Source organism: Poecilia reticulata, linkage group LG2 (assembly GCF_000633615.1).
Source record: "Poecilia reticulata strain Guanapo linkage group LG2, Guppy_female_1.0+MT, whole genome shotgun sequence".
In the NCBI taxonomy this organism is placed as follows: Eukaryota; Metazoa; Chordata; class Actinopteri; order Cyprinodontiformes; family Poeciliidae; genus Poecilia; species Poecilia reticulata.
This window is the reverse complement of record NC_024332.1, coordinates 14285136-14296008: the sequence shown is the minus strand read 5'-3', so window position 1 is coordinate 14296008 and position 10873 is coordinate 14285136. Positions and strand designations below refer to the sequence as shown.

The 10873-nt window shown below is 40.4% G+C and overlaps 1 long non-coding RNA gene across 1 annotated transcript in view; it reads left to right on the top strand.

Annotated features, from left to right (window-relative positions):
- Positions 1-10010, top strand: part of LOC103478567 (uncharacterized) — a 12238-nt gene extending 2228 nt beyond the window's left edge. Inside the window, exon 3 of the long non-coding RNA XR_535820.2 lies at positions 9550-10010. This is a non-coding gene — a long non-coding RNA (uncharacterized LOC103478567). The remainder of the gene's footprint in view (positions 1-9549) is intronic.
- The last annotated feature ends 863 nt before the right edge of the window (positions 10011-10873 follow it).

The following is a 10873-nucleotide window of genomic DNA, read 5'->3' as shown; positions in this document are numbered from 1 at the left end:
ATTAGCTTGTAAAAGAATATCTGCTCATTTAAAGTTACAACCACAAGCACCCCTCACAATTTATATTACTTTGAAATTGTTTTGATATATAGACAATGTACAAGTTGTCCTTGAATGCGCCACAGAAGCCATCTGAGTCGCTCTGCTTCTGTAAAGACTCTTAGCATTTGGGGCCTAGCTGAATGCTACRTGCAGCTGGATTTGGACTTTAGCTTGTTTTCTTTGTTTACATTCTGCTTGACATTGTTTCAAGTGAGTAATTAATTTAATCACTGCTGRTAAATGCAGTCAGAAAGATTTGGTCCAGTTTTTTTTTWATCTTGGTCATCACTKTAGCAAAAAAAGAGAAACCCTGCGGTTTAAAAAATAACAGACTTTAGCGTTAGCTGAAAGTCCCTGTGCTTTGTTTTGATGTCGCTTTTTAAAATAGCGCAGGGCGAACTTCATCTTCTTTATTTATGCAGCGAACACTTTAGTTACGCAAATAAATAAATAAAGGTTCTGCATATGTTTATGTATAACCGCTGCACAGTAGAACACCTCCTATTCATTATTCACAGATTTCTCTGTCGAATGTAACTCCRCGGTATTTGCAGAAAAATTGCCTAGTAGCATTTTTTTGTGTGGAGCATATCTGATATTAAAATATTCAAAACAAATTCAGTTTGTGAGGCGGAAATACTTAGGCTACTTCACGCTACTAGCTAGCGTTTGTAAAGCTGCTAGTCCAGGAGTGCTATTTATTTTCGCTGGCACTAATTGACTGTATATCCAAAAGCAGAGATAACCAAAACCATTGATGTTAGCTTCTACTAGCAAGTAAGTGGCCTCCATTAAGATCAATTTGTGTATTTTATATTTGGAAAATATCAAATGTCATATAGTTCAATAAAACCTGTAGTAAACATTACCACAGCCTAAGAAATAAAATAAAGTTAAAGTACCTAAAACTTGAAAAAAGCTAACTATTATGATTTTTAACAGCATGACAGTCAGGTTTAGTGAAAACACACCTTCGTACATTCAGACATGCTCCCAAAGTGTGTGCCCTGTGTCCGATGTTGTTTCGTCAGAGAATCACAATGACATCAGCAAACAAAAAGCATCCGCACAACCTGCTGAAATTCATATCCATATGCTCCCACACAGCCTGGCACACACACGGTCTGACCTCATTCCTACAATCTGTCTCCCAGAGGCCAAAATATGTAGAGACAGACGAGGACAGCAAAAAAACACAACAACAGCATCAGGTGAAATGAAGTAAAACAGCACTTGGAGACATGAATTCAACTTAGGAGGAGGAAGGGGAATAAAAAGGGAAAATCTGATAAGAGCCACACAAAAGGAGGAGGAGGAGKGGGGAAGGCATTTCAGGGTAAGATATAGAGCCGTATGGATATCAGTGTCTCCCCAGGAGCCGTGTTAATACACAGAACGAGGGTCATGCGGCAGMGGTAGATCTGCTGGGCAGCAGATGGCTGCGTGAGTCATCTCATCACTGGGAATGAATGGAGATGGGACGACGAGAGGATGGGCTGAAGGTGACCATAGAGAGAAGAAAAACAGAGATGATGCTGATGATAGAAGAAAGACAGAAACGGGAAACTAAAATCACTCATGTAGCTTATTAAAGCCCCTTTTGTCTCCTTAAGCAGYACATCAGATWAGAGGGGATAAACTTGGYATGACGTCTTTTTAAAAAAAAGGAACAAAATGCTTTCTTTTTCCATTAMGCTGACCTTAGAAAGTGAGAAACCTATTTTGAAGGAGTGAGAGATTAAAATGTAAGGGGAGGAGAACACAGTTATATTAATGGGATCTGGGATAACATAAAATAGATTGTATCCTGCATGGGGCTCCGGATGTAGACTCATATTCACTAAATTAGAATATACGTTTCAATGAGGCTCGTTTATCGGCTTAAAAGTCAACCTGAAAAGGTTTTRAAAAGATAATAAGCAAACACTTCTGGAATAAAATGTTTTTTACTGGTCTGATCCAATTTTTTTTTATCTCGTTTTCATTACCTGAAATCATCATAACTAACAGAAATAATGGCTTGAAAGAATCAGTCCATGTGCAATTAACTGATGTATGTTTTATTTTATGAACCRAGTTCCTGAATGTTTCAACTTCTATATTAGGTAAAGCATTTGGCAAGAAAACACATCGAGAATAGAACAACTGCTTCACTGTGGGAGCAAAATGACATTTCACAAATGACACAATGAATATGTAAAACCTGATTAAACCTGATTTTCAGAAAGACTTGTCATGTTGGGCCAAACTCATAATCTGTCATGTTAGACTGACCCACGRCTGGATTAGCAAAATAACCCAACTGGGTTATTTTAAATTTAAGATAACGACGGCCCTTTAACTTTTACCTGGGATAAAATAATAAATGAGACGGTAAAGTTATGGTGGAAAATAATGTTGATAATAACGGTTTTTATTGTACACCAAACAATGGGGATGTTCTCTTGAGTAATATTAGCATTTTACATGCTAGCTAGCAGAAGCTAAAGCACTATTGTTTGCACTATTTGTAATGGGAAATTCAGTTGTTTCCTGTTAGAAATGATCTTACCCAGGGATGAATTAGCCAATACTTGACTCACCACTGGGAGAGGAACAAAAATAGCATGAGTAGTTTATTTTAACTGAGTACTTTTCATTAACATCACCGGTTTGATGGCCGTCTCTTCAGTGCATCAGGGTTTTATTCTCTGGTTGGATCCTGAAATGAAAACAATCTAAATGTGCCGAGTGTGAAATTACATCTAAACRTGATARTCAGAACTTTTTCCAGGGGCTCAAAGAAAATTACTTTGGGACCGCAAGTACATAATGAAATCTAACTGTGCTGTATTACAGGTCACAGGAAAACAATTTTGTTGATCAAATATTTACAAAGAGCCTTATTTTTTTACATGTCCAGCAGTGTTTGAATTTTGCAGGAGTTTTAGAACCTGCTTTCTTCTGTAAACATAAGTTTGTTTTTTAAACTTATCAATAATAATTTAGCATCCCATGAAATTAACTTTTTATCATCACATGTGCAGTAAATGGTCAGTTTATGTGTTAGATATTCCTGAATTGCTGTCACTGACYGTGTTTTTGAGGTAAGTGGACTGTAGTTTTGTCAGATGATGATGCTGTTGTTGTAAATCCCGGTTTTAATAAAGCCCAGCAGCATTGTTTGAGTATTTTAACAGCAGCCGTGGATTATCTACAGTATTAACAATCCGTTTTACAGACATATGTGAGCCGGAGCAGCTTTATAGGGAATTTGCTTCTATAAATATGCAAAACATGAGAGACCTGATAGAGGAGGACAGGCAAATAAATGTGAGGAGCTGAGTCAGTTGCCTCAGAGCGAGAGGATGACAAACTTTCCAGGTCTATATTAGAGCTTTTTAATGTCCAAACTGGACAATAAAGCATTCAGAAACACTGTTTCCATGTCAGAAACAAGTTGGATTGGCAATTAAGAGAAGCAGTTATAACCAACATGTTTGAAATTGGGCACAATAAAAGATACGTTTTATTATCTGGAGAGATATTCGGTTGGGTTATGGCTGCAGCAGCACTGGAGGAAAAATAACAGCTTTAATATCAATGATGGACTAATGAATGAAACCATCTGAAACTAGTGTTAATTGAGCTTTTTCCTCTTATATGACACCTTATTGCTTTTCTGACTAATGACGCAGAAACACGAGACGTGATAKGATTCTGGTCGCCAAAAAAATTGTGTGTCAGAGTCTATAGAACAAAAATAGCCACTTTAAAAATCAACCATATGTTCCGACGGCGGCCCGGTTCCTCTGGATCGATAGCAAACCTTGACCTTCCAGGGGCRCTGTCAAGGTTTTCCAAAAGGCTTTCATGTCGGCAACATTGCCAGCGCTAACAAGGACACATCAGAGACACATCAAGGCCTCGGTATCGACCTGCTGGCTCCTGCAGGCATCTACAAGGATCTGTATCTGCTGAAGCCCTTCTGGATGTCATCACACGACTCGCGCTTTCTGTACGGACGGGCAGCGCAAAGGAGGAGGGCAGAGAACCCCCTTGTATCTGCTGAAGCCCTTCTGGATGTCATCACACGACTCGCGCTTTCTGTACGGACGGGCAGCGCAAAGGAGGAGGGCAGAGAACCCCCTTGTTTGTTTCTCCTTGACAAGTCAAGGAGAAACCTGTGATTTTTACGGTGTGATAGGAGTGGTTATTAAATGAGACATGCAGAAAGGAAAAGAAATGTCATGAAAAGGGGAACAGAAGGGGGGAGATGGTWAGCAGTGTGAGGGGGAAGGGACGGGGAGGGAGAGGCATTGATCAGCCGCTAGTGGAGTTTACAGGGACGTGAATAACAAGCAGCAACAGCTGCAAGATGCATGAACTCTTYAGTTAGTATTTACAGATGTGCTGCATTGGAGCGCGATGTATGATCGCCTCCAGCATGGTCTTTATATTCAGCTATAACTTAGGTTTACTGCTAATTGAGTGCAACATATAACYAGATTTAATCCCAGCTACRCTTCTCAACAAGTTYCTCAATTCGGTGCTCGGCCTGTTTTACAGTTCATGTAGCGAATCCAGTCTGAGTTAGAGACAGARAGTGTTYAAAATGGTGAGCKGAGGCTTAGATAACTAACCACAGGAAAACTGGACAACCTCCATGACTGGTCGTCAGATTTGTGAGTGTGAGATTCTCGCATCTTGAGTTYGGTATGCTTACAGAAACATTTACAACAAAAAATGATCATCTATCTGCTTCCCTATTGCTGCAAAAGTGATGCAAACATATTGATTGTTGAAGCTGTMGTCGAATGATCTCTATTAGGATATAGCTAATAGTTTAATATGGCTTAAATGTGTAAATTTGAAACTGCTTCAACATTTAGTCTAATTTATAGTCAGACAATTTGGAAGAAAAAAATAATTGTGTCTCTTTACACAGTGAATGTAAATATCCAGTTTATCTGAAGGGGTGTGCATAAGACTGACATGACAGTGTTATTAACATGACATAACACCTGTTATGAACATGAAGGAGTTTTCATGAATGTTTATGACAGTTGTCARGAAGTGTTATTCAGTAAATAATGACATTTTAACGCAAAGTTGYCCTAAAAGTGTCAACTTTGCAGTTAAAGTGTCACTATTTACCAAATGACACTTCATGACAACATGAAGCATTCATGAAAACTCCTTCATGTTCGTAACACGTGTCATGTAATGTTAATAACAGTGTCATGTCAGTCTTATGCACACCCTGTCAAATAAAGTGTTGCCTCCAATTCAGCTGTTTTATGTCTATTTTAACATGAAACAGTGAAAGCAGATCTGTGTGTGGAACTGACGTCCATTAAAATAAGAGTTTAAAAATTGTACACCAATTCAMCGACTATTTATTCACAAACTCTGGATTCCTTTTATGAGGGAATGGTAGGAAGCTTTCAAAATGTTGCTGATGACATTTTGACTTGAAGGTCCTGATGAAAGAGTTTYTTTCCTCTYGGTACCGAGAARACCCGGTACCAAGATAGCACCATTTTACTGGGGTTACCCATTTTACTGTGCCGGAGTCTATTTACGCCTGTAGCTATCAAAACACAAAGAGAAGGAGCTAAACAAGCAGAAGCAGCAGTGGAGCCGCTTTCATTTGGAGGTAAAAAACACATGTGTCCACCCCCAGCCCGTTTCCTCTGGTCTAACAAACAATTGGTGCTGACAGTGAACCCACTTTCATGATGGTGAAGCTTTTGGTGCTGGAATAACGGGGGAAAAAATGGCAGCAAACAAGTACAGCATCTGGAGTTTGTTTGATGTAAAAAAATAAATAAAAATACCGGCTCTTATTCTCTGAGTTTTATCTGGAAACAGGAAGTAGAAGCCTCCTGAGAGTASAGCAGCATCCCATTTAAAGCTGTAAATAGAAACCTGTCTAACTTCAAACTCTCACACACAAAAAAAAAGCGGGGTGGAGAGGAGAGCAGAATGAGGAACAACAGAGTCACTTCACCTACAGCTCCTCTGGGCCACCGTACTCCCAGCTCTGACAATCAAACTTGACATCATGCGCCGYGCTAACTGCTACAGGAATAACCGTTTTGACTGAAACAGTCAAACGTTTAATGAAACGGCTTTCGGGTTTCACTCCAGCGTTTTATCTTTTCATCAATGGCAGATGGAAATTGCTAATTACCTTCCCCAGGAAGCCTTTTGGTCGCCCTAACGGAGATGATTAGCCTCGCGTGAACCTCCTAATCCCCGAGTCCGAACCTCTCACTTCCTGCTCCGCGGCRTCAATATCTCTATGCAAACCTGCTCATGTCAACTCAATTTATTTTCCAATATCACGCTGGGTGAGAGAGTGCCTTTCTCTCTCGCTCTGAGTCTGCCATCCATCACTCCACAACTCTCTATTATCTGCTCCTTTTCTGTCGCTGCATGTGTCCACGGCTCTTGTCTTTTTATTCTGTCTGTTTCGTATTTCATCTGGTTTGGTGAGTGTCGCATCGGTGGATCTCGTCCAGTTTTAGCCAGGCAGGTGACTCATCGGCTTGGCGGACGACGATAAAGATCTGTGTTGGTTTTCTTGAAGGAATGGTTCTGGATTTTTGAAGTGAAGTTCTGTCACAAGCTGTTAATGTGTCACCAGCTGTAGATAACCTGCTTGGCCTCTTGGGATAAACACAGACTAGTTGGTCCTTCGATCTAGACCGGATATTTCTACGCAGAACAGAAATTCTTTCAAATAATKAATTAAGATTTTTGAAGTCTTTGTTGTATTTGCAAAGCACAAAATTCGATATGTGTAAAAACTGCAATATTGACTGATGAAACCTACAAATTATAACAGATATTTTGAATTGTGTACATAATCCAAAAAATTTAGTCTCCTCTGATATTTTGCAACAGAGTATTTCATACAAGGTTTCCCTCACAAAACTTGCTAAGTCTGGTGGTTGGGTGCTAGGACATTCACTCATCCAGCAGCCCGTCGTGTTTTTGACTTAAAAAATGTTTAAAGTTGACAGAAAATTTGAAAATATCACTTGATAATCATGTGTTATTGAAAGATTGCAAAATTTGCACCTGAACACCAACAATAAAGTCTTAAAAAATGCAAACATTTTAAAAAGACTTAAATAAATAAGCAACGTTTAGCCTGGTAGGGSACAAGTAWAGCCTGGTGGCCCGCCAGGCTTATAATACACTGGGGGAAACCCTGTTTATATGTGTTTGAGCCTTACGTCCACATGCAAATGTGGTATTTTGAGAAAAACAACTAACTCCACGGGGGAGATTTTTAAAGACTTCCTATAGTGGTAAATATGTGCAGAATGGACATCAACATTGATAAGAGATGCACACTTTTCACATGAAACTCTCTTCATCCTCACTGTTTCCATTAAACTTTAATTGTGAGCTGAAGAAGCAAATCCATGAGATGAAACAGTACGCTGAAGAAAACCAAAGCTACGATAGTTTTGACACAATCTTTAGCCTAGCACTGCTTTAGCCATGCTTAGTCTTCATRTTTTACATTTTAATAAAGTCAGTGTTAACACTTATCTACTTCTTTCAATTTCAGCTTCTACCTGTTTGTCRATGTGCTCCAAAGTACTTAACCCCWRGTCGTCTAGCAACCCGTGGATAAGTGTGTGTGAATTTGGTTCTGGTGTAAAGTGCTTTCAGWGGTTKGCATGACTAGAAAAATTCTTTATATATTCAGTCCATTTATTATTTGTGCTGGTGCATTAAAGCTACTACAGCGACCGGAAACCTGCCTACAGTAGTAGTATACAAAAGTGGGATTTTACCTAAATACCAAAAATAACAACAAACTCCCCTGAAATCACGTCTAAGTTGGAAAATCAGAGCTTGGCCAGCAGTTCTGACRCTGCTTTTGCTGTCAAGCATTTAAACAGTAATGAAAAGTGTCGTATATGCTAATTATTAGGACATYTCACGGACTGCAAACAGGTACAACAAATAGTTTTGAGAACTGTGAAAATGCTTCTTTAGTGCTTCTATGCATAAAATGGAGCGMAATACAATCCTACCTGCWTGTATTCTTACTAGCAGTTAATGCARTTGTTTTTTTTCTGGTTAATACAACRTCATGTACCGCTTCAGCTCATCTGATGAATGATGAGCAGAACCTTCACAATGCCCAAATCTTCCCTTAAAGTGCTAAAACCCTGTGGAGAAGTGAAACGGCTATTTCCTGTTTCAGTAAAGGGACATTAACTCTAATTTTCCTTTTACTGGATAGTTTCTGCCTTCATCTGCACCTGATAAACTACCTGTATGCTCAGCCTAGCAGTAGAAAACCAAATGCTCACTCAGCACAACCAGTAGGACTTAAAGAAGCTCAAATTCACCTTTAAGTCTTCCAGTTGTTTGTTCAAGGCGTGGTACAGGGGCCATTTGAGGTCCTTGAGATGATTCTGGGCGGCCCTTGATCACAGTTCAAGAACAGCCTAAATTTTGTTTGCTAGTTCAGGCAGATGATGCAGATAAAAAAAAAACAATGTTGGGGTGAAATTTTCACTTATGCAACACAAAGTATTCATCCAGGTTTTTGCTTTTAATTGAATTTATTAGCAGTAGGGACCACAAACATTCAGAGGCTTTTTACCAAAACCCCCGACTTGGGCACGCCCTTTTTATGAATTTGTCAAACTAAAGCGAGAGTGAGCCACATTTARCTCTTGTTGCTAAAATAACGCAAACAAATCCAGAAAAGATGACAAATGTGCAACATGATTGGCTGTTTTATTGTTATTATTATTATTTATCTGGTAACCTGCAGAATCCTGTTTCAGCTTTAAATCTTCATTGGTTTACTCAGTGCTTGTCTACAGAAATCACATTTTAAATTAGATTGTTGTTTATTCAAAGSGTAAAAATCAAGAACTAAAATAGCTTTTGCGATAATAATTAAGAAGAAAAGTACTAAAAATGTTGCGCCCCACGCAGTGCTTTCAACTTGACATTTTTTTGGCCGCCAAGCCAAAAAGTTTTGGACACGGTTGTATTAATCTAACGACTTCATCCAGCCTCTCACTTCTCGATTACAATACGAGGCGTTTTACATTCATGCTGCTCCCGGATCAGCACACACACAGGCGCAGACACAAGGGGCCGGCGGGCCGGCTGCAGAGGAATACTCTATCGACCAAGCAGGAATTCATCAGCCACAATAATTAATCTTGTGGGAAGTGGCTGCTGAATCTTTTAGTGTGAGCAAGAGAGAGAGGGAGCGAGTGAATCTCTCAAAGAGAAATAGGGCGAGACTACATGATAACGCTGGAGATACCTTTCAGTCTGACCAGCAGCTCGCACACACACACGCAGACAGATCACACACACACACACACACACACAGATAATTTGAAACAGTCAGTGAGGCAAAAGAACCGGCTCCTCACATTTCTTCTGCTTGAAGATCAGGTAACATTTAGATTTTTAAATCTTTGCTTCCTGAGAATTATCTCCATTTTTCTTTCTTTTTTTTTTTTGCATTAGATCATCCAAGTCAAGAGGCTCCAAAAATGTGAGCCACACATCGCGAATAAGCAAAGTGACGGTTGTAAAACGGGCCAGCGGGATGAAAAGAGGCTGAAGCAGCTATCTGCGTCCATGCAAAGCATCGCGTTACACCTGCTGTCATCCTCCGACTTCACTCCATACAAGGCGGCATGAATAATTCAGCKACCCCTCCGCTTTGTCAACTACTACACCTCTGTTTGAGATGAAGAAASGCTCAAGCTGCAGACAACGCTCATGAAATTTCATTGCCTCGCTGTGCGGGAGASATTCTTCACTTAGATGGAGGAGGAAAATAAAAAAAAGTGCAGCCCTGTCACTCACAAAGCAGACCACATGGTCCCTTCCTCCTCATCTTCAGCCTCTTCTCCACTCTACAGCAAAGAACGCTACAAACTCTTCAGGAGAGACAAATAAACAGAAGCAGATGCAGTAGAACATGAGCGGGTCCGGGTGCCTACCTTTGTTTGGTGTGTTTCTGTGCCGTGAAGCTCAGCAGCCCGGCAGCCCCACAGCCCCACAGTGTGCAGCCTCTCCTCTCCGTCTCGCTCCCACTGCGAGCCGGAGTAGACTCAGAGAGAGAGCACACACGCGTGTGTGTGTGTGTGTATGCGTGTGTGTGTGTGTGTGTGTCAGAGCGAGCCCTCTCGCTGGCTATTGTTAGGGGGGAAGCGAGCCAAACTGAGCATGCTCCGGCAAAACAAGAACAGCCCCTCGCCGTAGGCATGGAGACAGGGAAGCGGCTCTCCAGGTCAAGTTGCTTTTCAGCCGAGCCGCGGCGCAGGGCAGGTGCTGCTGTGTCAGGATCCTGCTGGCCATGTTTCAACACTTTGGCCGTAATCCCCTAATCCTGCATTTACTTTTCAAATTCCCGTCAGGCAGAGCATCAGATGATGACCCGGGTCGCACACGGAGCTTCACACCGCGTCCAGTGGAGTCCAAACGCAACAAAAAAAACAAAAAAAAGCATTTTGACCTGGTGAATTGCAACCTGCAGCTGCCATAATTACTRCAGGAATGTTTCCCAGTCTAAAACCAAGAGACACCAGAGGAATGTGACCAAGTTGAGCTGCGTGATTCATTACAGATGAATCACACTGGGGCAAAAAAATTACTGAGAGCATCTTTGAAAAGAAGACTTTTTTTTTTTTTGCAGAATCTTTTCAATGTCTCAATGCTTTTAATTCACTAAAACAGCAAATATCGCAGTGTCATTATTATTATATTCCAAATAWTTTAATTTACCCACTGTTAACATATCGTACATACACTTTAAATATTTAAATAAGGAGAAATTACAAGT